Raw genomic sequence first — 26,374 nt, 5'->3', positions numbered from 1 at the left:
ATGGGGAAAAAGGCGATGTTGATTGGATGCAACTACTTCAGAACCAAGACGGAGATCAACAGATGCATCAACGGTGTCAAGAAAATGTATTGTTGTCTGGTTGACCATTACGGATTCTCCGAAGATGACATCAAATTCCTTATCAATAGAGACGAATCCTATACCCATCCTACCGGCCGTAACATCCGCCAAGCACTCGATGAACTCGTCCAATCGGCAGATCCTGGTGACTTCCTCATCATTCATTACAGCGGACACGACACTCACCTTCCATCCGAGACCGGTAACGACGACGATACCGAATATGAGGAGCATATCGTTCCCATCAACTTCAACCTAATTAATAGTATATACTTGCTTTGATGAATGTACTTGTGGTTGATTAGAATTTGATGTTTGTTTTAGTGAATTATATATATCTCAAAATCAATGGATTTAGGAATTTTTATGAGTGATTTAGTAGTTTGACTTAAAGTTCTACCAAATGGTTAAAAGTTCTTGCCGATTATCTAACGACTTGTCTAAATTTTAGGCATTCAGATTTATCGTGCGTCAATCATCGGTTCTCAAATGCTTATATGGATTATCTTAAACTTTTTATAAATATGTAATAATTACCATGACTACGTCAAGAACTGATGGATCATGCCTAAAAAAGGTTATGTTCTCGATTACTTTCATATTTGCAACTGCTATGTAACGCCCGCGTTTCTAGGCTAGGCATTAATGATGATGTAATAGTCTAGGTTGACCTTTGTAACTCTTTTTGAAGTAATAATGATGAAATATTTGTGTATTATGTGAATTACGTGTTTATTTGCTTAATTATTATAATTTAATGAATTAAGAATAAAATAAGCGTCAAAATTAAAGTGAGATATAAGCCTGATATCTATGAAGGAAGTTGTAGCGGTCGAAACAAGGATTCCGGAGAGATAAAGAATGATGAAATACGAGTTATAACGAAGGAGTTATGACATGTCAACGTTTCGCGACAGAACCGGCACGACGCTGAATGACGTAAAGGCGAATTTACGTTAGATCCATATTTATCCTTAGTGATCTAAACGAAAGTCGTAGAATACGTTAAACCGAGAGCGTGCATAAAAAGAATGTCCAAATTTGACTTCGTATGAGGAAGTTATGATTTTTCTAAGTTTCGACTTAGCGGTATGCAACCCAAAGTTCGAATTTGAGATCGAGTGATATTTAGCCGAAATAATCTAAACGAGAATCAAAGATCTCGTCGATAGTAGTCCAACGGTAAAAAGACAGACGAAAATGGGTCTCAGATAAAGAAGATATGAATTTCTAACGGAGTTTTCCTATCACGTCCTACTAAAAATAATATAATAAAAATAAATTCAAAATTAGCTGATGGAGTCTAAATGAGATTTGTAGAGCATAATCTCACCTACGTGTGGATATAAAGAACGTCGAAAACGGAGCTCGTATGCGAAATATATGAATTTCTGAAGTTCAGGGCACGAAACCCGACATTGTGTCAGAGTTCACGACGTGAACACTGTGTTCACAACATGAACTCAGAAATGACGTCACCTGGACTCTGCCAGACCCCACTTGTGATGACGCATGTAGTGACGATCATGCCCACGACGTGGGAGTACTGTTCACGACGTGAATTTCCAGAAAACAGCCCTATAAATAGAGTTGAAGGGGCAATCAACCAAGGTTGCTAATTCACTCATCTCTCACCCGTATTACCTCGATTTACGTGCAAAGAAGTACCCCCAAACACCTGATATCATCCCGAGACCCGAAGCAAGTCCCAAAGCCCCGAGGATCCCGAGAAATAAATTTTCCGAGCTGAAGTTCTACCCGCAAGAAGCCCGGTTTTTGGGAAGAACTCTCGGTTTCACCGAAGAAATACTACTCTTAGAGCCGTAGTGATGTCCGATCATCTTATGATCAAGTGAGTGTATATTCCTTTTCTTCTAACACATAGATATAAAGTATCTCCTAGTGAATATGTGTTATGTGTATATATATATATATATATATATATATATATATATATTATCTATTACTTGGAATGAATCTGTATATTTGGAATGAGTATTAAATGAATATCTTATCAGTTTTTAAGTTGCATATGTATGCATATGTATATTGTTATCTACAAAATGTTGGGTAAAACTTGGGTAGATAGTTGTCATGTAATAAAATGATGAGAGGCCTCTATGTTGATGCTGTTAATATAGTCATCTAGCGGAGTATGGATGACGACCACAGACTCTTTCTAGACTGTCCTGTGGAACGCTGACAGGTACATAACCTGTAGGTGTTGTGGGCTTGATGTTCACTGGTGTACTCTATCCCCTCATGGTTGCCTTTAGGACATCTATTGTTGAGGAAACCCCTTTGCAGTAATGTCCGTCCCGATGAAAAATCCTAGATTAGGTCCCTTGAGATAGATATTGTTTTAGGGACGTAAAGTGAGGATAATGGGAATGGGTAATCGGGTTATTGTTGGTTGGTGAAATTAAATATAATTATTTATTGTGGGTTGAAAACCCTATATGCTCAACAGGCTCCCAAGCATGACCCACTCAGTTTTATTTGTATTACAGGAAGTGGCGCGAGGGCATAAGATGGTTGAATCATCAAGTTATTTTGTTTATAAGCTTGTAGTTGTATATAACTGTTGTATGGTTTGTAATTTGTCGTTTATTCTTTTTGGTCTGTATTGGAACATGACATCCCGAGTTTTGATATCTAATGAAAATGCATTCTTTTATGAAATGCTTTGGTAAATATTATTTTATCATATTTTGTTTTTGGGAACGAATTCCGCAACTCTTTTAAATCAATGGATTTACTCTAAAATAATTTTAAAAGCATAAATTCAAACGGTCTTATCTGGCCGTGATTTTGTGGATGTCACAATTGGTATCAGAGCATCGGTTTAAGCGAACTAGGAATTTGTAGGATTTCTAGACTTAAACTTAGAATGATAAGTGAAGATTGTGAGATGAGTGTCATGATATTTTAGACACGAGCACTAATTTATTTTAGGAAAGTTGCCTAAAATGCTTTTATGTGCTAAATGTTATATGTTTGCCATATATGATATTATTTGTTCGGATCTATGGTTCGATGTCAACCGGATCTTGAGATCTTATGTGTATAGGATTCTAAGCGTAGGATTACGGTATTAGAACTAGCATGTAAACATTTCAGAGTGATAAGGATGATTTAATTATCTATCTTGATTGAGGATCTATATTCACCTTATTCGGTGTATAGATCAAAATGGTAAGAACCAGAAGTGACGTTGGAAACGCAGATGAAAACAGGAATCAACCATCTGTGATTGAGCGAGTGCCTGTTATAGCAGCAACACCTGATCCAATGACAATGGCTGAGGTACAATTAATGATTCAAATGATGTTGGATCGTCAAATGGAAGAAACGAGACGTCTGCTTCGGTAGAATTGCGAAGAACCTTCAATGCCGATTGAACAGCCTGAATTGAATGAAGCGCATTGGAAGAAGGAAACTTCAGTGGGACTGTTGGTCAAGCCAAGCCACCGATTGTTAGGAAAATCAACCAGGATGGAGGAATTGATGGGTGTGGGTGCAAGTACAAGGATTTCATGGCATCCAAGCCACCATGTCTATCCGAAAGCCCGACGCCGGTAGAAGTTATAAACTGGATCTCCGAAATGGAGACAATGTTTGAGAGTTGCAAATGCAGCAGCAGACAGAAGACCGCTCTTGCGATCCCTCTGTTAAATTCTGGCGTGTTGAGTTGGTGGAAGCTGTCAGCTGACTCGATGCCCAAGGGAGAAGCAAGTAAGATGTCTTGGGAAGACTTTGTGGTGCAACTCAAATTGCAATACTGCTCCGAGCAGGACCTTCTGGAAATCAATAATGAGTTTCATAATTTGAAGAAGGAAAAAATGAGCATTACTGAATACGCTGCTAATTTCACAGAAAATATGAAGCTTATCCTATATTTATTTCCAACTGAACTCTCTAAGGTCAACAAGTTTTCCCTCGGACTACCAGCGGACTATGGTCATATGGTTAAGCAAGCAACCACATTCAAAGCCGCCATCTGGGCTGCTAGAAATGTTGAGACCCAGATCAGGGAGAAGGGTCTGGAGAGGTCAGAGGTTGGAGAGAAGAGGAAGTTCGACGGACCCTCGGGGTCCAGCAAAAGGGTAAATTCTCGAAGTCTAGTTCGAGAGGAGGTGGAGGAGGCGAAGCGAAATGGTGCGACAAATCCAAGAAGAAGCATCATGGGAAATGAAACGGAGATGTAGTCACATCCTTCAAATGTGGAAAGCTAGGGCATTATGCCAATGAATGCACCCTCACCAAGAAAGTTTGCTATGGGTGTGGTGAGGAGGGGCACATCTCGAGAGATTGTACGAAGAAGAAGGAGGCAGAAAAACCCAACATTCCGCCAAAGCCGAAGGCGAGAGCCTTCCAGATGACACTGGAAACTGCTAAAGAAGAAGCTGATGTCACTTCAGGTACCTTTCTCGTAAACGAATTGTCTACCCAAATTTTGTTTGATTCTGGAGCCAATTACTCATTTATATCGCATGAATTTGGTAGAAAACTAGTTTTGCCTGTAGATAGACTAAATAATGCTTTATTAGTCGAAGTTGCTAGTGGCAAGTTCATACATATTAGCCATCGTATGAAAAACATCTTAATTGACTTGAATGGGAATAAGTTCCACGAGGAATTATTGCCTATTGAGCTAAATGGTTTCGACATCGTGCTGGGGATGGATTGGCTTAATGCCAATGATGCCGAAATAGTGTGCAAGAAAAAGATTGTAAAAGTAAACCTGCCAGGGAAAGAGTCATTTATGGTGTATGGGAACAAACGCAGAGTAAATTTTGGGATCATTTCGCTAATGAAAGCCAGAAAGTGTTTGGCCAAAGGATGTACATCATATTTGGCTTTCGTGATCGATGCTAAGAAGGAGAAAAAGGAGATCCAGAGCATTCCTGTCGTGTGTGATTATCTGGAAATATTTCCCGAAGATCTTCCCGGATTACCGCCTGATAGACAAGTGGAGTTCAGAATAGACTTGTTACCAGGGACAACGCCAATAGCAAAAACACCTTACCGACTAGCAGCGACAGAGATGAAGGAGCTAATGATGCAACTTCAGGAGTTATTAGACAAAGGTTTCATTAGACCTAGTTCATCACCCTAGGGAGCTCCAGTGTTATTCATGAAGAAGAAAGATGGAAGTATGAGAATGTGCATCGATTACAAAGAGTTGAACAAGGCAACAATAAAGAATAGATATCCGTTGCTGAGGATTGATGGCCTGTTCGATCAACTACAAGGCTCAAGTTATTTTTCAAAGATCGACCTGAGGTCAGGATATCATCAGCTGAAGGTGAAGGAGCAGGATATCAAGAAGACTGCATTCAGAACACGATATGGACACTACGAGTTTTTGGTTATGTGGTTTGGACTAACCAATGCTCCAGCAGCATTCATGGATTTAATAAACATGGTTTGTAATCCGTTCCTTGATAAATCTGTGATAGTGTTCATGGATCATATTCTGATTTAGTTGAAAAGCCAAGAAGAGCATGGCAGACACTTGCGAAAAGTGTTGGAAGTCTTGACGAAGGAGAGGCTGTATGCTAAGTTCTCCAAATGTGATTTTAGGATTCTAGAAGTCTAATTCTTGGGTCACGTGGTCAACCAAGAAGGGATAATGGCTGATCCAACGAAGATTGAAGCTGTGATGAAGTGGGAACAACCGAAAAGTCCCAAGGAGATCCGAAGCTTTTTGGGATTATCCTGATATTACTGAAGGTTTATCCAAGGCTTTTCTTCGATCGCTACTCCACTAACAGCTTTTACCCACAAAGGAGCGACTTATGCTTGGAGTGATAAGCACAAAGAAGCATTCGAGTTGCTAAAGAAGAAGCTATGTGAGGCACCGGTTCTTTCTCTACCCGATGGAGTTGAAGACTTCGCTGTATATAGCGATGCGTCTGGTGTTGGGTTGGGTTGTGTTTTGACCCAAAGAGAAAAGGTGATAGCATATGTGTCTCGACAGCTGAAGGACCATGAAAAGAACTACCCCACTCACGATCTGGAGTTGGCAGTGGTAGTTTTCGCTCTAAAAATATGGAGGCATTACCTCTATGGCACGAAGTGTAAACTCTTCACTGATCATAAGAGTCTCCAATATCTCTTTAGTCAGAAAGAATTGAATATGAGGAAACGACGCTGGCTAGAGTTACTTAAGGACTATGAGTGTGAGATACTTTACCATCCCGGTAAAGCAAATATTGTCGCTGATGCTCTCAGTCGGAAAGTCAATCTTGAGAGAAAAAGGCCAAGAGCATTGAGAATAGAAGTTGTCTCGATAATTGAGGAGAGTATAAAGAAAGCTCAAGAAGAAGCTTCTAAAAAGAATGACTGGAAGGAGGAACGTTTGGGCAAAACATTGGTGTTTGGTACAAACGGTCATGAACTGAAGGTATTCCAAGATCGTATTTGGGTACCTAAGTCAGGAGAAATAAGAGATCTTCTAATGGAAAAAGCTCACAAAACCATGTACTCAATTCATCCTGGCAGCAATAAAATGTATAGGGACCTAAAACCCTACTACTAGTGGCCGACGATGAAGATTGATGTAGCAAAGTATGTGGCCGAGTGTGTGACCTGTGCAAGAGTTAAGGCACAACATCAGAAACCATACGGGAGTTTAGAACCTTTACCTGCGCCTATGGGTAAATGGGAAGACATTGCTATGGATTTTGTCACTAAACTGCCCAGAACAAAGAATGGTCACGCCATGATTTGGGTAGTCGTTGATCGCTTCACTAAGAGTGCGCATTTCATAGCAGCCAATGAGAAATGGTCTATGGATAAGCTTGTGAATTCTTACGTGAAAGAAATTATGAGGCTTCACGGTGTTCCGTTAACGATTGTGTTAGATCATGACAGCCATTTCACCTCGCGATTTTGGAAAAGTCTACAAGAGGAATTGGGTACCAAGTTGTGTTTGAGTACAGCTTACCATCCACAAACTGATGGTCAGAGTGAATGAACGATACAAACTCTTGAAGATATGCTGGTAGCATGTACCATGGAATTCCAAGGCAACTAAGATGAACATTTGCCTTTGGTAGAATTTTCCTACAATAATAGTTTCCACTCGAGCATTAAGATGGCACCTTATCAAGCTATGTACACACAAAAATGTCGTACGCCGTCTTATTGGCTTGAGGCTGGGGAAAAGTAGTTTATGGGACTCGAGATAGTCCATCAAACTACAGAAAAGTTGAAAATAATTAGGGAGCGAATGTTACCAGCTCAGGATCGTCAAAAGAGCTATGCTAACAAGAAAAGAAGACTGATGACTTTTGAAGTTGGAGATTCGGTTTTACTTAAAGTCTCACTGTGGAAGGGACTTATAAGATTTGGTAAAAGGGGAAAGTTGAGTCCAAGGTTTATTGGACCGTTTAAAGTTCTTCATAGGGTTGGGAACCAAGCTTACAAGCTCGAATTACCCGAAGAACTGAATGGGATTCATAACACTTTTCATGTGTATTATCTGAGGAAGTTCATGGGAGAAGTTCCTGATATGATTCCACTTTCAGAATTAATAATTGATGACAATAAGAGGTTAATTGAATAACCAAAGGCAATCGTTGACCGAAAGACTAAAGTGAGGATAACGAGAATGGGTAATCGGGTTATTGTTGGTTGGTGAAATTAAATATAATTATTTATTGTGGGTTGAAAACCCTATATGCTCACCAGGCTCCTAAGCATGACCCACTCAGTTTTATTTGTATTACAGGAAGTGGCGCGAGGGCATAAAATGGATGAATCATCAAGTTATTTTGTTTATAAGCCTGTAGTTGTATATAACTGTTGTATGGCTTGTAATTTGTCGTTTATTCTTTTTGGTCTGTATCGAAACATGACATCCCGAGTTTTGATATCTAATGAAAATGCATTCCTTTATGAAATGCTTTGGTAAATATTATTTTATCATATTTTGTTTTTGGGAACGAATTCTGCAACTCTTTTAAATCAATGGATTTACTCTGAAATTATTTTTAAGCATAAATTAAAACGGTCTTTTCTGGCCGTGATTTTGGGGATGTCACATACTAGATCTGCATGAATTCATTAACATATATTCATTTCTATGATAGAGGGAATTCACTTGTGATAACCATATTTCATGTTGTATTCTTGCGCGTGATTACAGATGACGACTTCAGGGACCTTTTAGACAAAGTTCCCCATGTTTGTAGAATCACTATTATATTAGATTCATGTCACAGTGGTGGATTAATATACTAGGCTAAAGAACAGATCGATGAGAGCTACAAAAAGGATCTAGAAGAATACGAAGGAAGCAAATCAGGTTTTAAACTAAGTAGCTTTTTGCATAAAACCACAGAAGGTGCACTAGAATCCCAGAGTATTCACTTCCCTTCGACATTTCACCATAAGAATCGCGAGGACGAAGAGGAATTAGAAGAAGAAGTAACTTATGAAGGCGATGATGAAGTTAAGAGAAAATATTTTCCTTTTTCAACCCTAATCGAAATACTCAAGCAAAAAACCGGGAGAGACGATATAGATGTCGGGAAAGTGAGACCAAAATTGTTTGATATATTTGGTCAGGATTCCAGTCTAAAGTAGAAGAAGTTCATGAAAGTCCTCTTAGACAGGTTCCATGTAAGTGATGTATAAACACAAACTTACTTTTTTGTTGGACTCAATGAACTATCTGAATAAGATAAGCAATTACTTTTAGACATGAAATGCATTTTTGTCATTAAGAAAAGAAAAAATGGATAAAATTGTGGTTGCTGTACAAATTCAATTTTTTTTAAAGATTTTCAAGTAAATCAAAAGTGAAACACTTGTGAATTACATGTGATTCACATTTAATCACAAGTAATTCACAATTGAATCACATCTAATTCACATGTAATTTACATATGCATCATGTGATTTGTGTGAAATGGTATAATATTTTAGTAATTCATTTGAAGCAAGACTATAAGTGTGTAGTGATTCACATATAAATCACAAGTGAATCACATATGATTCACATGTAAGTGACATGTGATTCACATGTAATTCACATGTAAATTACAAATGAATCACATGTGATTCACATATGAATTATATCATGTAAATCACATTTAATTCACATATGAATCACATGTAATTCATATGTAAATTGTCAGTGAATCACATATGAGTTTTTTTATGATTTACTTACGAATATTATAGTATAAGAAATATGAATATATGCACTTGAAAAAATATGCATATATTCATATAAAACGTTGATTTTTTGGTTAATATAATTATAGCTTTTTTTTTAATTTACTAATTTTTAAAAGTTTACCTTTTTAAACAAATTGTAGTTTTTTTAAAAAACATTGTTTTTTCAATTTTTTTTAAAATTCATGTTTTCTAAAAAAAATTAAAAATAGGCATTTTTTTTTAAAAAAAATCGAAAATTATGATTTTTATAAAAAAAATCCTGAAATTTGATTTAAAATGTTAATTTTTAGTCATTTTTATTAATATTTATAATAACACAGAAAATTAAACATTAAATGATATTGGTAATGTGACGATCCCATTAATGAGTTCATTTTGATATAACGTTCCACCTTTAGTTATCAGATTTTTAGGAAACTATGAATTCTCAACGGATCTCACCCATATATATATATATATATATATATATATATATATATAGACACGCACACACATACATATACATATACAGGGGACAGTTTCCTTGAGATTCTAAAAAACAGAGATCTTGAGATTCAATATCAGTCACATACCGCTCTAACGCTCTAGTATACCGACAACAACAAGGTATGCCTAATAATAAATGATTATATGGTGGAGAGGTATAATTAATGTGGTAATTTCTTATATAAAATTTATACTTTTAATTTGCACTTAGTCTCTCTGAAATCACTTCACAACTAGGCAAGTATACCTATTCGTTTGGCAATTTAGATTTATTAAGTACGGTTTGTCGAACACTTGGGGAACGTGAATGATTCTTAATAAACAATCTACTATTGAATAAAGAAATGCAAAAGGGGAGGATTCTTATTTTTCAAGTTCAGAAAACTTAAGACATGTCTTAAAGAATAAAAACAGACTAAGAAATGCAGAAAAACAATTATAGAAAACTAAATCTAAAGAGAACTTTCATGTAGGTTTGATTAGCTAATTCACTATGGTTGATTCATATGATTGTGCAATGGATTTAATTTTCATTGGTTACCGATTTCTAATGTGACAGACAATAATGGTCATATTCTCTATCCTATGATTTAGTACATTTACTAGCTTTGTGATCAGGTGAACAAATAATTTAACAATCCAGCTTTTAGTTCGAATTATACTTGACTTGAATTGTAAATTGTCATTAATGGTCATAATTTCAGTTTAATATGTAAATGGTCATTACACATGTGCTTACAAATTAAAGTTGCCCAATTTTATATTTAACCCTAGGCTTATGGTCAAAGTCCTAGTCATATAAACCTAATGGTCAGTAAGTTCATATGATTCAAGCAAGTCAAGATAGAATAGTCATCTCACCCTAACAATGTTCAAAAATAAATAGAAAAGATTAAACTTTAACACATAAGGATCTTTATCAAGCTAATATAATAAATAACCAGCTAATTAAATCCATAATCGTAGAATCAACCCATAGTTTCAAAGGCTCTCTACCCTAAATGAAAGTTGAGGTTTTTAGCATACTATTATGGAAGAGAAAACAATTAAAACGAAGAAAACTATCATCCACATGATTGAAAACAAGCTAACCGAGTTATTAATTGTAATTATGCTAAAGATCTCTTCTAATCTTGTTTCTCTAATGAATTCTGACTTCCAAGTCTTCCAATAAATTTTTTGTAAATGCATTCTTTTAACTGCCAAAATAAAATTTATACTAATAAATAACATTATCTTAAGATTTACCCAAATTATAGCTCAAATGTATTGAAATACTGCATAAATAAATGTATAAATATGGCAATATCAATAATCATATATGATTATACATGTTTATACATATATGTCTAATCATAAATGATTATACATATATGTCTAATCCAAATAGATTGTCCTTCTAGACGCTTTGGAGTACCTAAGGTCATAAAAATGCAATCTTGATTGTTAGTTTCCCTCCATGCATGATCCAGATTGTCTTAATGAGTTACGAAGTTAGGGCTTTTGTTATTGGGCACTTAATAGCCATGCAATACCATAAAGTTGGAAACTTTATGGTTAAGGACATTAGTTTAGGGCTAGATCTGAGAATCGAACGAAAGAGCTTAAGGAAATAAGCTCTTAATAGATGGATTAAGTGAAGGCAGCGTACGTTGGGCGTACGAAATGGTACACTGGGCGTACCAGGTCAACATTGCATTTTTTTGGTCAAACTCGTGTACGCTAAGCGTATATTCTGAGTACGCTAAGCATACTCAGCTGTGTTGACCATGTTTGACTTTTGACTTTTTGATTTTGACCAGGATTTGACGAAGTTTGAACTAAGGGTATTTTGGGTATTTTGAGTTGTAATTGAGATTGGTCACTATTTGATGAATAGGTGACGGGTAGAGAGGTGAGTTTTCTTCAATGTACTTATGGGTCGAAGGCACAAAGGCCGACTCATTGGATTTGGTATCATGTTTTATTGTGTGTTGTTATGTTGAGAATATGTATTCACTAATTTTGTGATTAGACTGGTAGATCTGTAGGACTACCTGTGTTTGTTGATTATTGTTTGATATTGTATTGTCGACATATTATGGTTCATTGGGTTGAGCCGGACCAACTGGTTTTGAAGGCCAAGATACCCAAAGTGGCCCGAATAGATTGAATGTCTGCGAGGCAATCCAGTCAGGCCGAAGGCGCTGAAAGCAGTCCAGATAGTCTGCGAGGCAGTCCTGTGACATCCCCATTTTCACGACCAGAAAATACCGATTTTGTTTATGCTTTATTTGAAAACCAGAGTAACATTTTAAATAAAAGTGTTACAGAATTTGTTCCTAAAATAAAATATGATAAAGATTTATCAAAGCATTTCTGAAGAAATGTATTTCATTAAAAACCTTGGGATGTCATGTTTGATACAGATCAAAAGCATAAACAGTACAATATAAGCCTTACATCATTTATTCATATCTACAAACCTATAATCCGTAATCCCTTATCCAAACATCACATCTATGCTCGAGTGCCACTACCTGTAATACAAGAAGTTGAGTGGGCCAGGCTTGGGAGCCTGGTGAGCACATAGGGTTTTCAACCCACAATAAATAAGTTTATCAACTTTATCAAACCAAACAAATTCGATTACCCGTTCCCGTTGTCCTCACTTTACGTCCATAAAACATCTAACACAAGGGACCTAGTTTAAGGACTTTCATCGAGGTGACAACACATGCTTTGGGGGTCCCTCAGCAATCAAGTCAAAATAAGGCAACCATGTGGGGGATGGAGTACTGTTGGTGAGCATACAGTTCAAATAAACACCTACAGGTTGCAAGTCTGCTAGCGTTCCACTGGACTGTCTAGAATAGTCTGTGGTCGTCATCTATACTCCGCTAGATGACTAGATAATCAATAACATCGAGGCATCTCATTATTTTATTTGATCACACAACAACTATTACATCTACCCATGTTTTACCCAACACATTTTGTAGATATAAAATACATATACAATTTAAATCATTTAAAACATGTATAAAATCGTTCATCTAGCAAAGATAGCAAGTATACAGATAATATGCACACATAGAACGTAATTTATATAAAATACTTCATATCTATGTGTAAGATGAAAGTAACTATGCACTCACCCGTTAAGGTGGTGATTCCGAACTTGGACAGCACTTCGTTACTCTTAAAACAATTTCCTTCGACAAAACCTAGTATCATTACCACTAGGGTTTAGTCTAATATTCACCGAGACTAATTAATAGTCTAGCTATTATTACTATTATATAAGCATTAAACAATACTCTTCACCCACTATGTACAAACAGGGGCCAACCATAAAACACCGGAGGGCAGGACCATTTTGGCATATAGCACTTCTGAAATCCAACAACTCTATGCGGCCCTTTAAACCAGATTCCCCATACCGCGAGTGGTTAAAAAGATATTATAACAACACTTATATAACTCATAATAATAGCCTAAATAATTATTGTAAGGTCCTAATAATGGTACTATACGTAATTAAAAGCTATATTAAAAATAGTGTAGGTGTAGCTCACTTACAACGGGTTTTCTCGAAAACCGGGCTTTGCTTGGAGCACCGTTTCCAAACCGAAAGGCTCTTTTTCTCAGGACTCCGGGAGCCTTGGGGCTTCTTTCGGGTGCTAGGGGGTTTACCTAGGCTTTAGGGGGGTAGGGGGCTTAAAGAGAGAAAGTAGTGAGAGAGAGAAGAGGTTTTGGTGTGAAAAGAATGGCAGGCCTCGACCTCTATTTATAGCAGCGAGACCACGGACGTACGTTGGGCGTAGTCCTCGGGTACTCTGGGCGTAAGGTGGCTTCGTACGAGACACGCGTTGGAAAAAGGCTGGGGCGACATGGCTGCTTGTGGATCGAGGAAGGGTAGAACGTTGGGCGTGCGAGGCTCGTACGCGAGGCGTCTGAAGCTTACGTTGGGCGTCCAAAGTGCGATGTGTCACCCATCCAAAGCGAATCGTGGGCAACAAGGGACGGCTGGGATCGCGTCACATCATCAATCTCGCAACAGCTTCGCAAATCGCATACTCGACTTCTAAAATTCATAACTTTTGTATAAGAGATCCGTTTTCGACGTTCTTTATATCCACGTGTAGGCAGGAACGTACTCTACAACTTTCCTTTAGACTCCGTTGGCTAATTTTGACTTTATTTTAAAAGTTATATTTTTAACAGGCCGGGACAAGGTTGGTCCATTAAAAATTCATAATTCCTTCATCCGACGTCCGTTTTCGTCTGTCTTTTTATCGTTACGCTACTATTAACGAGATCTTCGATTCCCATTTAGGTTATATCGGCTAAAAACTACTTGATCTAATATTTGAACTTCGGGATGTACACTGCTAAGCCGAAACTTCGAAAAATCATAACTTCCTCATACGAAGTTAGATTCGGGCGTTCTTTTCATGGATGCTCTCAATTTAACATATTCAACGACTTTCATTTAGATTGCTAAGGCTAAAAGTCGCTCTATCGTAAATTCACTATTTACGTCTCCCGGTGTCGTGCCGGTTCTGTCGCGAAACTTCGACAGGTCATAACTACTTTGTTATATCTCGGATTTCGGTGTTCTTTATGTGTCTGGAATCCTTGTCATGACCACTACCACTTCATGTATTGATATCGGGTTTATTCAAAACTTTAATTTTGACACTTATTTTTATTATATCTTTATAAACAAATAAATAAGCACATAATTCACATAATACTCAAATATTTCATCTTTATTACTTCAAAAAGAGTTACAATAGTTGACCTAGACTATTACATAATCTACTAATGCTTAGCCCTAAAACACGGGCGTTACAAGTCCAGTCATGCTGAAGGCTCATGTATGCATGTTGTTGTTTGTTATGTTGTGTGGTCGTACTTTGCGGGAACTCACCGAGCTTTGGGTTATCGTTTCAATTTCTTTTTTCAAGTACTTCAAAGGATCGGAGGAAAGAAAATGCGTGATCATACACATTCCTTCAGATTTTATGTTATTGGATTTTGGGATACTTTGATTTACGACTTAAACTTTTAAAGCAATGTTTTGTAAACAATTATGGTGTTTGGGTTGCTTTTGAAAAATGAAAATTTTAGTATGATTTTTAGTTTGTTACAATTTCATAAAAATATTTTTTTAAATTTTAATCGGGTTTTATATTATTTTATTTTTTTAGCAAGAATAGATTACAATGGTTAGTTTAGCAAAAACATATTATAATTTAATCTTAAAATAGATAGACTTGAGGTTAAAAATTATTAAGCATTGAAAAAAAATACTCGTATTTTGGTCTATTGATAAAAAAAATCATCATTGATATTTTGTTTACAATTTAATAATCGAAACCTTTTATTGTGTTGCGGTAACATAAAAATTAAGCCAAATTACAAATAATAGCCGGTTCCAATGATTAAATTGAAAAAAAAAAGTCAAGACCCATTTTTCTTTTTTTTTTTTTAAATAAAACCAAACTATAGGAATTTTTATGCATATTTCCCTTTAAAAACCAACTTTTTTGAACATATATTTATAAAATTAGCTAAAAAATATAATAAAAAGTAAACTCCAACAATTACCCATATAGTTAGGGATGAAAGTGGGTCCAAACCCGGACTGGATGGACCCGGACCCGGAAAACCCGGAATCGGTTAACAGGATTTTGTAGAACCGAAAACTGGACCGGTATATAGGAACCGGTTCCGGTTCGGTTCCGGGTAAAGTGGGTCTAGAACCGGAAAACCCGGAAACATCAAAGTGGGTAGGTTGGAACCAGATAAAGTGGGTTTAGAACCGGAAAACCCAGAAAAACCGGAATTTTTTTGTAATTACTTACTACTTAATGGGTTGAACTTTGAAAATTTTCATATTGATATCCCGACTTTGAGGGAATGTAACCCATTGAATATGAAACCAAAATTAACAAAATTATAGTCTAAAATCATGTACAAACTCTAAAATACACTCTGGAAAAAAGAACATGTCAATCCGATTTTAAACGAATGAGATATGCATGTGTTAACATTTTCACATAATACAAAGTACAAAAACAAATAGCTGAAAAGTTGAAAATTTTCAGTTTTGATATCCCGACTTCGGAGGACTGTAATTCATTGAATGTTAAACCAAAAATGACAAAATTATAGTCTAAACTCATGTACAAATTGTAAGCTACAAATTGGAAAAAAACCACATGTCAATCCGATTTCAAACGAATTAGAAATGCATGTTTTAAAACTTTCACCGAATACAAAAAACTGAAAAACTAAAAACTTTCAGCCTTGTATCTCTACTTTGGGGGACTATAAGTCAATAAATATAAAACTAAAAATGACAAATTTATAGTCTAAAATCATGTACAAACTCTAAACTAAATATTGGAAAAAACCGCATGTCAATCGGAGTTGAAATGAATGAGATATGCATCTTTTAAACGTTTCACAAAAACCGGTTATGGCCCTAAAAGTGGTTCCAGTTCCAAACACCGGTTCTGGTTTTTAGACTCGATTTACCCGGACTCGATAGACCCAAACCCGGATTACCCGGAACCCGGATAAAACCAATTTTTAAACTCGGAACCGGAACCGATTCTATATATTCCGGTTCTAACGGTTCCGGTTCCGGTCCGATTCCGATTCCGGTTCCAAATCTCATCCCTCGATATAATTATGTTCCAACTAATGGAAAAGGAGAAAAAAATGTCGCTTGATTTCCAAGCATGCCCTTATTATGTGTTTTACTATTTAAATACTGGTAATCTTAATTAATTATATCTTTTATCCTTTGCTTTCAGCCCACACTAAGGGGGTGTTTGGCTTAGCTTTTCAAACCTCAAAAGTTCTTTTTGGAAAAGTTAAAAAAGTCAGGATTTCTTGACTTTTTCAAAAAGTTCCTTTTCCTTATGTAAAAACTTCAAAAGTGGCTTTTAAAACTAGTTTGTCAAACATCTTTTATCTTTTTTTTCTTTTCCAAAAAGGACTTTTGGCTTAAAAAGCTAAGCCAAACACCCCCTAACATTCATGTTGTTGGTATCTTGGTCCTACCATACAACACGTAAGACACGTACAACACATAATAATATCCGTGCGTACCGTATCAATTTACTATATTTGATTCTACACCAAACACGCTAAGAAATAAAGAACTTTTCATATTCGGCCCCTATAATATGTACATATATTCTAATTTCGGCCCCTATACGATGTACATAAAGACTAAAGAGGTTCAAATATAATAAAACTAACAAATACATCACAAACTTTCCAGATTAAGTATATTTAGCAAGGTTCTTAAAATTTTTATAATTTTTTTAATGTTTTGTTCAATACATTTTATAATGTTTTTTATGATGTTTTTTGTTTATATTTGTTAATGATTTCATGGCTACTGTAACCATATTTCATAACTTCATTAAATTTGACGACTTCCAATCATGTTTTCTTTTTTACCTTTTTTTTTTTTTTTAAATAGATAAATTTATATAATTATTATTTTTTTAATACAAATATTTAATTATAACACAGATAAAGATATAGTTTTATTAGTTTTATAAATATTTTTTATAAAAAAAAAATATAAAAATGTTTGTTAAATGTAACCAGAACTAATATAAATGAGTTATGAATTATATCTTGTAATATGATTAATATATAGGATAATCAAAATTTGAAGCAGGTATCGAATTATACATAGACAAAACGGAAAACATATAACTCGAAAACGAACAAAATTTTTAAAAAAACTGAAAACATGAACAAACACTATTTTCTTTTTTAATCTAATAAAAAATTGGATTATCTAAATCTATAACTATTATTTACAACTTAGAAATGCTTTTTGGTAAAGCTTTTACCGCGTTGAAATAATTTTAACTTTTTTGAAGTTTTATTCGTTTTGTAAAAACAATGCAAAAAAACATAAAAAAATCATAAGTAAAATGTTTGAAACGTTATAAGAGTATAAAATAAACTTGATAAAAATAAATAAATAAATATATATATATATATATATATATATATATATATATATATATATAATATTTTTCTTATAAATCAACATTATATTTTTTTGTTAAGGCTATCATTATTTTTGAAAAAAAAATCAATTCTAGACCGTCATGATCCTCAACTTGGTTTAGCACGTCAGGAAATTAACTAAACTGACCCTTATAAATGCGTAATTTATTAATAATAATCATTTTTTTATCAATTTTAGAAAACTGTCCACTTTCTTTAAAATAGGGCATTTTGAAGAAGCACTATTTATTCTAGAGCATTTGTTGATAGGTGTTGTTTCAATTTCAGAATCTAACATCGCATATTTCAGACTAACAAAGTTAATTCCGGAGTATGGTAGTCAAAACGGTACATGTAGAACAGACATTCCAGAGCCATTGACACACATTCCAGACATAAAAAAAATTAGATATTTCCTCAATATATAACATGTGGTATTCCATTTAGTTATTAAATTACTTCAGGTCATCCATACTTCTCTATTATAACTCTTTGAATATGAGTTTTCTCAGACAACGACTAAGAAAAAAGCTTTACCAACTTGTTTATTTACCTACACAACCTCGGGCGTACGAACCTTCATAGTTACATGAACATCAAAATCGATGTTATCGATAACTTCCGACTATGTTTTGTGGCTATTGGATGTGGTAAAATAATTTTGATCCAAATTTTAATTGTTTAGTTATAATTTATAATCTTTTTACATTTTATTATTATGTTTTCCAAAAAAAAAATGCATGTTCATGCATTTATAGGTTGCTTTCTGTCTATCATCTTTATAGGTAGTGTCCCTCTAAGAGAGAACTACCTATAAACAATGTTCATAGTGATTTCTACGGAGGAAAACAACCAAATTGTGCCTATAGCGTTTTCTATGGACGTGGAAAATAATGTCGACTCTTGTACTTGGTTCCTGATGAAGTTGAAGGAAGCTCTCAAGGACATTGTTGGGTATTATGTGTTGCGTCATGGGCTATTCTTTTGTATATCCGGTATTGGGCCTGTCCAACCGTGATTATAGATTAGGGTTACGTATTATATATAGTGCATGCATGTATGCCTTAGTACGCTAGTCATTGATTATCTTTTGCATTGTAACCCAAAACACCTCTACAGTCGAAGTTCTTAATCGAGCTCTTCTGAGGTGTCAAAGTTTAATCATTCGACATCATTCAAACCTTTCTTGTGCTCTTTATTGTTTCATTTATTGTTTTTCTGCTTGAATCTATCGATCATTAAGGAATATTATTCCAACAATTGGTATCAGAGCCATTACGATTGGTCCATTCATCCATTCTACAAGGGTTCCTTCCTGTTTAAAACTTGGTAACGATTCGTTATTTGCAGCTTGTGAACAGGGAAAGCAACACCGTCAAGCTCAACCTATAGTCATCGACTCCAAGATCATCGAACCACTGGAACTTCTTCACATTCACCTTTGTGGACCTTCGATTGTTGAGACTCTCAACAAGAAGAGGCACATCTTGGTCATTGTTGATGATTTTTCAAGGTTCATTTGGGTTTTGTTTCTTCGTTAGAATTCTGAAACAAACTGCCCAGGTGATGATTTATTTTATCAAGAACATTGAGCTCAATCTAAGAAAGAAAGTTCAAAAGATCAAAAGCGATAATGGCTTAGAATTCAAGAATCAAGTTCTTGATTCATTTTTGGTAGAAATAGGCACACATAATTTTTCCTCTCCATACACCCCACAACAAAATGGTGTTGTCGAAAGGAGAAACAGATCTTTATACGAAGCAACAAGGAAATTGCTAACCTATGTGAATTTGCCTCAATATCTCTGGGCAGAAGCAGTCTCGACAACGTGTTTCACTCAAAATCGATCATTCATTCATTGTTATTTTAACATCACCCATATGAAATCATCAACAATCAAAAACCAAATGTGAAATTTTTTCATGTTTTTGTTTGCAGGTGCTTCATAATGAATCTCAGAGATAACCTTTCGAAATTTTAGTCCAAAGCTGATGAAGGAATCTTCTTGGGATATTCACACAATTTAGTTGCATATTTGGTGTTGAATAAGCGAACAATGAAGATTGAAGAAACATTCAATCTAACTTTCAATGATCAATATGTCAAATGTTTTGGACATACTTTTGAATAGAAGCCTATCATTAAAGAACCAAATGATGAGTCTACAATTACTAATTATTTCGATCTTTACTATGAACTAATTTTTGGTGTTCCAGACAAGGCAATCGATGCAGAAGTTCATGCAGATGATAATCGGATTCCTGAAGCGTCGAAACATGCTGATGGTTCGATAGTGACTAGGGAAAATGATGATTCTCATTCTACCGCAAACTCTCAAGTGCATATTGAACGTCAACCTGTTTTGCAAGGTGATCAAGTGGAGGAGGAGTGCTTGATTTCGATATCACAAAATCATTTCAATGAGTCTAATATGGAGGGGGATCATGGTCCATCTAACCATTCATTCGAAGGGGAGCATGGACATTAAAATGTTGATGTCGAGTGGGAGCATCACAATTCAAATCCAATTGTCGAGGGGGGGGGGGGGAGGAATGGATAAACACCTAATGTTTCTAATGAAAAAACTGACATTTTTCATGATGTGTCTGATAATGTGTCTAATGCACGTAAAGGTTCTGAAGAGAATGAAATGTTCGAAGATGCACCTTTGGATTTTGATCCTGCATATCCACCACTAGACAGATGGACACAAAATCATCCTAGAGAACAAGTTCTTGGTGATCCTCAAGCTGGAGTTTTGACAAGGGCGCAACTTCGTGCTATAAACGAGGTACTAAATGTACACCAAGAATATTGCATGTTTAATGTTTTTATTTCGAAAATAGAACCTAAAATAGTTAAGCTTGCTTTAGAAGATCCTGATTGGATTGTTTCCATGCAATCTGAACTTGATAAATTCGAAAAAATAAGGTTTGGTGACTAGTTCCAAAACATGATGATGTTTCGGTCATAGGCTTAAAATGGATTTTTAAAAATAAAACAAACAAAGAAGGTAATGTTGTTCAAAACAAAGCAAGATTGGTTGTTAAGGAATATTCTCAACAAGAAGGTATTGACTATGATGAAACCTTTGCTCTTGTCGTGAGACTCGAGACTGTTCGAATATTTCTTGATTATACAGCACATAGGGACTTCGATGTTTATCAAATGGATGTTAGGTATGCTTTTGTAAATGACGTATTATAAGAGACTGTGTATGTTGAACAACCACCAGGTTTTGTAAATGATAAATTCCCTGATCATTGTTATATTTTCGATAAAGTTGTTTATGGCTTAAAAAAGCACATCGAGCATGGTATGCAACTCTTACCAATTTCTTGCAACTCTCTAAATTTAAACACGGATCCATTGATCCTACTCTATTTTGAAAGAAAGTAGGGGATCATCTAATGTTACTTTGTGACATCCCGTTATTTTCTACTTTGTAAAAAGTCGACCTTAGTCAACTAAAGTCCAACTTATTGTTTGGATTTTTCTTATTAAGGCTAGTTATAACCTTTATGTGTTTAAAAGCCTTTTATTTGAAGTATTGCTTAAATTAGAAGTGTAGTGCTAATCCGAGAAGTCTCGCATAAGCAATAAACCTTCAGACCGTAAACGGCTTTCGACCGCAAACTCGCATCTTATGATCTCGGTAAGTGGTCTCGGTTGTGAACTCGCTTTTGACCGCAAACAGTTCGCAGCCGCAAACCCAAAGATCTTATCTCCTCGAAAGGTGTTCTCGGCCGCAATCTCTTATATATATATATATATATATATATATATGTTTGACTGATTTTCCCTTGATTCTACACTTCTTAGCCGAACACTCAAAATTTTATCTCAAGTATCATCAACCGAAAACCTTGTAATTAGTTCACTAACACCTTCTAATCATCATAATTTGGTCCGAAAACACTTTAATCTTCTTGGTTTCACCAAGAACACCAAGTACACATACTTGAAGGTGGCCGAAAACCCAAGAACATCAAGATCTTTTGGCCGTAAACTCCTAGCAACCTTCCATTTTTGCTTTTAACACTCTTATTTGTAAGTTAAACTTACAAATTAGTCCAATTCCTTCTCATTCTTATGATTTTATTCACTAATTTTATACATATATACTACGTGAAATGCATTTTAGGACTTGTTTTGTCTCGGGATCTAACTTGTGGAAATAATCATCCTAAATCAAACCTTCAAATGAATCACCCCCATAAGGTGAGTTCATACTCCTACAATTTAACTTTTTAAATGCTTTTAGGGGGGGGGGATACAAGTAGAATACAATTTATATTGAGTTAACATTTACATGTGAAAACAAACAAACAAAGGATTTCTTATTCTTTTATAAGTTGCTAAAATCATTTCAAAAACTCTTTTAAACTATTTTAGATTGTTGTTTATTATCAAAATCATATTCATTTATAAATTTATGTATAAGTATGCTTTACCGGACGTAGGACTATTGCTAAATACCTTGACTCCTGTTCCTTGTCTGGTTGTGGGCTTAGGGTAGGATCACAAGTCCGACCGTCGGCTAAATCATAGTTATACTTGCTAAATATATATACATGAATATTAAACCCCATTTTCAAAGTACATACTTAACTCAGTTGTATACATTGGACAAATGAGTCTTTTCTTCAAATCATTTACAGTACAGACAAACCTACTAGTAAACTATAATAGGTATAGTTTAGGGAATCAATTCATACTATTTTCTAGATCAGAGAAACATTACAACTACAAAAAATTTACAAACATGTTAGAACACAACAGTTTTCATAACAAAACGGAAACAAACTTACAATTTATAACGAATATAGTTAAGGGACAAACAAAAGCTATTTTCATAAGGTTAAGTTATAAACAAAAAGGATTCTCAGTTATTACTAGTAATGCCAACAAACAATTTGTGAGTCATTCTTGTGTACTTATCTAAGTATGGGCAAAAGTCTTGAGCTTATAACCATAGTCTCTTGTAGGGAGAGCGATGACAATTGTGTATAGATCTATGTTGGGACTGACAATCTCACATCCCGACTGTTAGCTACATTCAGGTCAACAGACCTGGGATGACAAATGTTGTTACCAGTTCTGCCGCCTGAAAAACGTCGTTATCAGGCAAACAGGGTTAGTATGGTTATGAGAACTCACAGGGAGAAAATCCCGACCTATTTACGAGTAATATATATATATATATATATATATATATATATATATATATATATAGCTTCAATTTATTTGTAATCTTGCTATCAGTTTACAAAACAAACTTACTTTAGTGGTGTTATTTTAAACAATACTACTATAAGTTATTATTTTCCATTATCTACACACAGAAAGGTTCATACATGAACAAGCATTCTATTTTTCTAGTAAAAATAGTCTACTTTTATGGAACACATACATTATACAATTACAGAGAACAAACATACATTTACACTGTTATAGAGAACAAAACATACAAACATTTGAGTCTTAGGGCTGAAGACTACTTTTCATTTATTATAGAAAATATAGGATTTTATGGAGAACATATACTAACACTTTCACAGATCAAACACAAACATTAAATACTAAATACTTATGAACTCACAAACTTAAATGTTGATACTCTTTTTCAAAATAACTTGTATTCTTAGGGAATCAGTAGACATGTATACTAGCACCGGTTTCGAGAAGACGGAGCATGTTTAAGACTCGTCTTTTATTTTGCTATACTTTTAGTGTCATACAACTACACAATGAACATATGTATTAACTATATTTTTATTGCAATGGATGTTGTTGCTTGTTTTACTATTCTACATTTGTTGTGATACTGTACATGACGTCCTCCGCCCCCAAACGTTTCCGTCGTTCTTGGTTTGTGGGTGTGACATAGTTCTTTACTTAGATGATATTATTTTTCGCTCAACTAACCCTTCATTTTCTAGAGAATTTGAGAATATGATGAAAAGCCAATTCAAGATGAGTATGATGGGTAAGATCAATAATTTTCTAGGTTTGAATATGCGTCAAAGCAGGGATGGAATTTTCATCAATCAAGAGAAGTACTCTCATAACTTGCTTGAGAAATATGGCATGAAGAATAGTTTGAAATTGAAAGTACAAATGACAGTCGACACATGCTTAGGACCTTCATTGGATAAGTTTGTTATCGATCTCACATTTTACAGGAGCATGATTGGGTCATTACTATACTTAACTGCTAGTAGACCTGATATTATGTTTGTTGTTTGCAACTGTGTCAGGTATCAGTCGAATCCTATAGAACCCTATCTAACAGCTATGAAGAATATCTTTTGATATCTCAATGGAACTGTGTCGTTGGGATTGTGGTACCCTTCAAAGACTGGTTTCTGCATTCAAGCATTTTTGGATACAAATCATGGTGGATGTCAACTAGATAGAAAAAGCACTACTGGTGGATGTCAACTTTTGGATGGGAAGCGTTTCAGCCGACAATTGAAGAAACAAACGCGTGTTTCGATTTCCACGGCAGAAGAAGAATATGTTGTTGCTGCAACTTACACTTCTCAAGTCATATGGATTCAAAGTCAACTTCGTGATTACGCAATCAACATGAAAAATATACCTTTGTATTGTGATTCACAAAGTGCAATACACATCTGTCATAATCCGGTTCAACATTCGAAGACAAAGCACATAGCACTTCGATATCATTTCATCAAGGATCATGTCAAGGATGGAAACATCGAGGTGCATTTTGTTAAGACGACAGATCAAATTCTTGACATTTTTAGAATGCCTTTAGATGAGAAATCTTTTCCAAGGATCTTCTCAGGTTTAAGAATGCTCGATGCAAGTGTTGTTCTAAGCTTGTCCTCATCGTGAAACAACCAGGAGTTTGATATTCTGATGACTGGTTCATAAATTATTGTTCACCATTGAACGTTTGACCCCATTTGAATTCGAAATGTCTATGACTGGTTCAATTCCCACTTCATTGTCTGAGAAGATTTGTTGTTCGAAGTACACTGTCAGGAAGTCGATACTACTTACTTCGAATGTGTGGTAACATTTTACTGTTTTTGATTTTGTTTTTTTATAAAAAAATACCAAAAAGATTTTATTATTTTTGTTTTTTCCATTTCAAAAACACAAAAACTCCAAAAAGATTTTCTTAATTTTTTCTTTAAATTTCAAAAACAAAAATTCCAAAAAGATTTTCTTATTTTTATCTTTTAATTTCAAACACAAAAATCCAAAATATTTTATGTTGTTTTGTGTGTTTAACATTTTTCAGTGTATATATCAATCAACATATTATGGTGGACATTGCTTCGTGACAGAGGTTCAGGTACAATTTCAAATCTTTTCACTATTTAGGTGTCCCTAGAAGCATGTTGTTGTATGTTGACTATAATCCTCAAAGACTCAATGTGTTTCGAAGACTTAATGGATCATTCATTCCGAGGGTTCCTTCCCAATTAGGCTATATTTGCATTAGTCGACGAGCTAGCTTTCTCTTCTCATTTTGAGTTAAGAGATTTCATCTAAGTCTATATCACTCACAGAGGTACACAATGTTTTCATAAACAATCTTTTTCACCAACTTTGTTCTTCACAATTCACACACTTCACTTGCATATCCTTGACATCTTTGGTAGAAACCAATTAGAATGTAGATATTGCACAAGTTGGTGCTCATGATCCTGATTCATGTTTCCGTGATGATGGTGAAACCTAACATTCCCAACTTACAAGGAATTAACGATGAACTATGTTCAAGATTTTTATGAAACATTTGTTTCTGTACCACCATTCGATAGTCAAAATCATATTCCTTTCTTTTTGCATGGTTTTGATAAATTATTCTTTCACCAATATATTTTTTCCTAACAAGATCCAGTTTTTATTTTTCTTCGAATATGGTTTCAGTTTGAATATCTTTTCGAATCTTCATCACTTCGAAATGTTTTTTCCCCCTTACTTGTTCCTGACTACACTGGGCATACAAGTAATTTAGTTCATTTTTCTCACACTTATGTTAAGTTGTGGTTTTAAACAAACTTGAGCCTACCTTCGAAGCCTAAGTAAAAAAGAAGCCCTTCGAGACTCATTCATGAGTATTCGATTGTACTTCACGAGATACCACACAAGCAGTTTGATATCTTTGTTGATGTCGAATGAAGTGATCTTTACCAGAGATTTATCTGCTTTACATCGGATGTCTATTTGATGTCACTATACACACATTTTTTTATTTGGTTCCCGCTATTTATTTGGCACACTTTTGCACAGAAATCCTAGAGGTCTTGGGTAATACCAACTCAAACCTAGATTTCGCAAGTCTGACTATGATTTTGTTTCTCATCCCAAAAGGGAATGAGCCCTGCCTCGAAACGAAGCTTAAAGTGTTATATTGGTGACAAAGCTTTTTCATTTTCATAACGAAGGTCAAGTGACGGTTCTTATCCTCGTGGGGAAAACGTAACATCAGGCGGATGTGACAGTTTAGTTCCTTCATGGTTTTCAAGGGAAACGTGCTCATCACTTTTTCAGACGTTGTGACTTTTCTAGAAATTGACCCACTTTTCAAGACTACATGTG

General features: G+C 35.1%; 1 pseudogene; it reads left to right on the top strand.

Annotated features, from left to right (window-relative positions):
* Nucleotides 1-19,740, top strand: LOC145098566 (metacaspase-4-like; annotated as a pseudogene).
* The last annotated feature ends 6,634 nt before the right edge of the window (nucleotides 19,741-26,374 follow it).

Source organism: Lactuca serriola, chromosome 4, assembly GCF_051521515.1.
Source record: "Lactuca serriola cultivar US96UC23 chromosome 4, Lser_US96UC23_V15, whole genome shotgun sequence".
In the NCBI taxonomy this organism is placed as follows: domain Eukaryota; kingdom Viridiplantae; phylum Streptophyta; class Magnoliopsida; order Asterales; family Asteraceae; genus Lactuca; species Lactuca serriola.
The sequence above is the reverse complement of the archived record's forward strand: the minus strand, read 5'-3'. Positions and strand labels throughout refer to the sequence as shown.